Raw genomic sequence first — 6278 nt, forward strand, 5'->3', positions numbered from 1 at the left:
ATGTACATACAAAAGATAGGATATATATGTATATGTGTATTTATCATCTTTTTCAAAGGAAATGTGTGATAGTAAGGAATATAAATATATGTAATATTAAACTCTATGATATGATGCATATTTTAGAAATAGCCTTAGAGGCAGGTGAATGAGAACAGAGATTATTTTATAATAGGTTATAATAGGTTATAATGGGAAATTCCAATAATAAAAAATTGTCCTACCTACTTGCTATTTCCAGGTCAAAATACTGTATGCCTTTTGGAAAAAGGCTAGGAAAAAAAAATCTACCTATAGCCATGAGACCAGATTTTTCAAGTAGAACATGGGGTTTGCAAACTTAAAAATATGTTTGAAAACAACAAGATATTATTTTAAAGCAGAATAATGTTTTATAAATATAGAGATCAATATAAAGTCTTTAAAATATTAATAAAAAGAAAAATATTAATAAGTTCTTGCATTAATATATATTCTACAGATTTTATCTTTGTCTCAGAACCAACACTGTACAATAAAATTTTCTGGCTATACTAGCCTCAATGTAATTTACTTTCAATTTTAATTTAAAAATCTATGTGTGGCGTGTGGCTACTGTGTTGGACAACACATGTATAGCCCTTTTCTAAGACAAATGTAGACATTTTAATTGCAATGGAAACAGCAAAGGGACTCATATACCCAAGAAACTATCAAGTCAGTAAGACATCGCAGATCCCAGGTTAGCTATAAAGATCTAAAGGACATGGAAAGGGCTCACCAAGCGTACTTTAGGAAGACAGTGCAAGAAATGGTGTTATGACCTTTTCTGACCACTAAGAGGCACTAATCTGATAACACGTAAGGAACACAAAGAAAAACCACTCTATAAAATAAACACGCCTGGTTAAAGGGTCCTGACAGTAACAAAACAAGAATAAAGATAAGTATTGCCTGTTTGACCACTCCCTCTTTATGTTTAGGTGAATAGTGTCAGTGAGCCAGAAATAAAGGCCTTAAGTAGGATGTTTGTTCTCAGACAAGCAATCCTCCTACAATATTTCTGCTTTGAATGCTTGTCATGAATGTGATAGGCAGGAAGCCATGGCAACTAGAAATATATGAAAGGCATCAGAGAGCAAAGCTAAGCCACTCTGCTATGACAAATACTATATTTGCATTTTCCTGATTTACCTAAATTAAAGCTTTCAAATCCATTCGTGTAGACTTCTTTTTAATTAATACTTCTTTTTGAAAGATAAGCGCACCCCCTAGAAGACTGAGGGAGAAATTAGAGGGAAAAAAAGGAAAAAAAAACCCCACATACACTAATTTAGTCTTGCATAATATTCTGTTTTCATAAATAATTTTTAAAGCAAAATAAAATTTTGAACAAATACAATTCCAGTTGATTTTATTTATTTTCCAATAGTAATGCATATTGTACACAAAACCTTATGTATATTAATAAAAAAACATTTAAATGTCTATTAACTATAGTTTGAAATTGCATTAGTTATTTCTGCATAATTAAACAAATGCTTGATTGACCTTAAACTTCAGACTTAAAAAACTAAAACTAAGAAAGGAAATAAATCAAAGATGTAGAATTTCACAGAAAAGTTTCTCCTCTCTCTCTAGTTCTTTTTTTCTCCTATACCTAATTCAAGGCAATATCTTGCTCCCTTCAACCCTTATTTTAGATGAAGCTAATTTCTGATATAATAGTAGCCCAAATCAGCTTTTTTTGGAAAGATTATGTTCTATATTCCATGTTAATGAGCACTTTGGAGACTCAGTTTACAACTGAAGTAAATAACAGCACACAAATTAAAAAATACAATATTTGCTCCAAATATAAAAGTGTTGGGTCCTTGGTACGAAGAAAGTTGACCCCAGATTTTGCATCTTCTCCTGACTGGAGGACCGTTCGACCCTGCTCATTTTTAATTGCAAGTTTGCTTGTTTTTGTCAGAAATAATACAAATGAGTTTCTGATAAAGAACCTCAGTCTATGATCCAGCAGCATCTTAGGAAAGCTTTACCTGAAAAGAAGCACAGATATTATCTCGGTTGCACGGGGCAAATATACCAGAGTGATTGAGCATGGGAGCTCAGAATTCAGTTTGCATGGGTCCAATTTCAGTACACTTTCTTTAGTTATACTAGCTTGCCCTTTATATAATGGAGGTTGTAATCACAACCACCGTATAAAGTTGCAAAAGGAAAATCACTTAACAAATGGTCTGGCACACAGAAAACCCTTGATAAATGTTAGCTGGTATCTTTATCATCATCATTATCATCATTGTAATCATCCTCATCTTCATCAAAGCAATTTTTAGCCACCTTAGTTCAGGAAAAGGGTCTTGTTGGCCTTCTCAGCTCTTTTCAGTAACTTAGCAGTGTACAAGTAGAAAGAATTTCATTTATATAAGTACTTTTACAAAAACTTTACAAACATTCATTACTAAGGTTTTTCTAAGTTTTAATTATAATTTTAAAGATTTGTTTACTTTGGGAGAGAGAGAGAGAGGGAGAGAAAGAGAGTGGGGTGAGGGGCAGGTGGAAAGAATCTCAAGCAGACTCCCTGCTGAACACAGAGCCTGATTCAGGGCTGGATCTCATGACCCCGAGATCATGACCTAAGCCAAAATCAAGGGTCAGTTACTCAAAGGACTGAGCCACCCAGACACCCCTAAGTTTTAATTATTTTTATTAGGATAGCATCAATTTAACAGTCGAGGTCCCAATTATCCAAACAGCCTGTGGTCCAAATTTCTTTCTTATTTCCCTGAATTAGCTTAGTATAAATATTTTTAGCACCTGTAATAGATTTTCCATTCTAGTGTTGGAGGTTATCCCGGAACTTCAAAATAGTTCTTTGGCAAAATTTGGCAGGCTTACATCCTATCATTGTTCTCCGAAAACTAGTACCATGGAGGACAAAATGTCTTCTCAAGGGTACAATGAAATGTTTCCTCAGAAAGCGTTGGAGGTTAATGAATCAACGTGAGTTAAAAGAAAAAAAAAGTTCTTTGTAAAATCAAGAGAAGAGCAAAGCAGTTCAAAGTTCAGCCTTTGGAGCCAGACTGGATTGACTCCCCTTTTTACTGGGTGTACATATCAGTCAAGATAGGGTATGTGTGACTGTGGTAACAACACATGTGCTAAATTTTTCTTGGTTTAAGATAACTAAGTTTACCTCTCATTCATACCTCATTTATCTTTATTGGTCTTCCATGTCTTCCTCATACCTGACCAGGCTTTCACTTGATATATCTTCCATGATCATAGCAGGTGAAAGAGAACTTGGTGAATTTCACACTAATTCTGAAAGCTTATGCCCCGAAGTGACAGGTACTTCTACCTGGATAAGGCAAATTACATCACCATATCTGGATTTCACAAGAAGGAGAGATATAATTTTTCTAAAGAGAGAGACTCAAGGGTTAATGAAATAATACGATAGTCCATTCTATTGGGTGACTATGTAGCAATAAGTAAAATTTTTATCTCTTGAGTTTTCCTGGCAGGAAAGTAGGAATCGTGAAACCTATCTCATAGTGTTGCTGTGGGGACCAAATAAGATAGTACTTTTAAAGCACTTCAGAGATTTTGAGGCACATGACAAGTGGTTAATTAGTGGTTTTTAGTTACTTAGATCCCATATGAGAAAACTCGTAATTTAAAAACCATGGTTTCTAAAAATAATGTTTTAATAATTAGTTTACAAGTGATAACTCATATTAATAGTATTATTTTTGAGGCAGAACAGGTAGTATTATTTTCATTGGACAAATGAGACATTTGGTTAAAGTTGATCAAATCATGGTTCAAATATAGCTCTTCTGACTACATACTGCAACATGTAAAAGATGGGCAGACCAAAACTGAGAAGAGAGCTAACGAACTGTCTACCCAGAAAAATGTTTATATGCAAAATTTTGCATAAATCTCAAAAATTTACTGACTCTCTGAGGTTAAGAACCCCAGTTCTAGAAATTGCTTCTTTCTGATGGAAGCTTAGCCTTAATTAGAAAGTTCTTATTTTAATATACGTTGTCAAGTCTTTAAAAGGAGAATAGAAATACTTTCCATTATTTTTCAAAACTATTTGAACACAAAATCATAAATTCATGGACTATCTAATTGGAGTAGCTTCATTGACTGGGGTGGGCCTAATCCTACATTCAAAGTCTAGTTCTATGACCTTATCAGTGGCTGCTACAACTTACCTGTATGGTTCTATCAGTAATCTTCAAAAAGAGTTTTCTAATACTTCAGTTCTGATATTTAGCTATGGAAATGGAGGATTCTTAATTTCATTGAAAATAAACTACGCCTATTACATACTTATTGTAGTAGGTAGTGGCCAGACTTACACAATACCAATACTTTCTTCCTCCTAGCCAGGTGTGGAATCTTTATTTCTATCTTTGAATATGAGCTGGCCTTGCTTTAACTTAAAAAAAAATGTGGCAAAAATGATGGTTTTAAGGCCATATGTGCCTAGCTTTTCAGAGGCCCAGAAGCTTGCCTTACTGTGTTTTCTGGGCAAACGAGGCCTCTTGTAAGAAAGACCTCCCTGAGACCACAGTGCCATAAAGAAGCCCCAAACTGTCCTGTGGAGAGGGAGGCCCTGTGGAAGAACACTGAGGTGCCAGATGCATGTGAAGCTATCTTGGATCTTTAATGCAGACTGGCCACCTACTTTATGCAGCAAGTGAGTGACCTCAGCTGGTGCCTCGTGGAGAAAAGCCATCCAGCAGAGCCCAGTCAACTCATAAAATTGTCAGAAATAATAAATTGATATTGTTTCAAGCCCTTAACTTTTGGAGTGACTTGTTATGCAACAGTAGATAATTGAAACATCTATTAAATATATACAGTTTAAAAGATTTTTATGTGGATTTGTTATTTAAACAAAATGAAATGAAAAGCTTATTTTGGTTGTTCAGTAAGGTAGTTGATTTATTTCATGTTGTTATCAGTGTATGTATTATGGGTAGGCAAGTTCTTTTTAAAGCTATATAAAGAGAGGTAAACCGCAGAGCCCTTTGGAATCTCAACTCCTGTAAAGAGAGGGCATTGCAGTTCAGTTAAGCTCTTCATGTCCTCCCCTAAAATTGCTTCCCTGTATGGGGGCAAATGAAAGTACAAGGCTCTACAAAAACCGTCAGTACTGCAAAGTGTGGCCAGGGGGAAGTGGGGCTTGGGATTGGAGAGATATAGGAACTGAGCATTCTCCTTATATGCAGCCTGCAGATGTGGAGGAAGTTGTCAAGAAGGGCATGCAGACCCTTGTGATTGGCTGAGGGATGAGTGAGGCCTTGAAGGTGCCTCCAACAACTGCAAAGTGCCTGGAGAAACAAGGCATTGATGTGCGGGTCCTGCAGACAGAGCAGTCATTCAAGGGCATCAGCATGGGAGGGGTCTTCCATTCCACCTGCTGATGGGGACTTAGAGTAAAACTGCTAAGCAATGATAAAAAAAATAATAAAGCTATATAAAGAATGATTTTTTAGTTTTTACATAGTTGACTTAAATGTTTTAAAATATTCCTGCTATTAAATGAAACCTGGAAAATATGCTCTTTTTTAAAGAAACAGAGTAAAAGAATGGCTTTTGTATCTTTAACTCATAATTAGAAATATGTCACTCATTTATTCCAAATCCTTCTGTGTCTCTTTAGCTTGAATTCTAGGCAGATTCTCTCACATTTCCTTATATGGATTCCTTTTATTCTAGCAATGTGATTACTTCTATTTTCTTTCTTCTTTCATTTTTCTTTTTTTTTTAAAGATTATTTATTTTAGAGAGACAGTGAGAAAGAGAGAGAGAGAAAGAGAGTGTGTGCAAGAGATAGTGTGAGCGGGGTTGGGGTGCAGAGGGGGAGGGAGAGGGACAAGCAGACTCCATGCTGAACATGGAGCCCAATCCAGTGCTGGATCTCACCACCCTGAGATCATGACCTGAGCCAAAATCAAGAGCCTGGTATTTAACCCACTGAGCCACCCAGGCACCCCATACTTTCATTTTTCTATGTTTTCTTGTAACTCCCTTCTCTTCCATTCTTGGCTCTCTTAAATATTTCTACTTATTCTGAAAAATTGTACTTAGGTTCAACTCTATCTGTGAAGCTTTTGTGTGATATCACCCATCAAGAAATTAATTACTCCATTATCTGTACTTGTATCGTTATCTATTAGCATGTAACAACATTACCACAAACATAGTGGTTTGAAAAAATACACATGTATTGTCTCACAGTTTCTGTAAATCTGGAATTTGGGTAC

General features: G+C 35.5%; 1 pseudogene; it reads left to right on the top strand.

The window, feature by feature from the left end:
- The first annotated feature begins 5092 nt into the window (after positions 1-5092).
- LOC123000731 (mth938 domain-containing protein-like) lies at positions 5093-5435 on the top strand (annotated as a pseudogene).
- The last annotated feature ends 843 nt before the right edge of the window (positions 5436-6278 follow it).

This window comes from Ursus arctos, unplaced genomic scaffold, assembly GCF_023065955.2.
Source record: "Ursus arctos isolate Adak ecotype North America unplaced genomic scaffold, UrsArc2.0 scaffold_10, whole genome shotgun sequence".
Lineage (NCBI taxonomy): Eukaryota > Metazoa > Chordata > Mammalia > Carnivora > Ursidae > Ursus > Ursus arctos.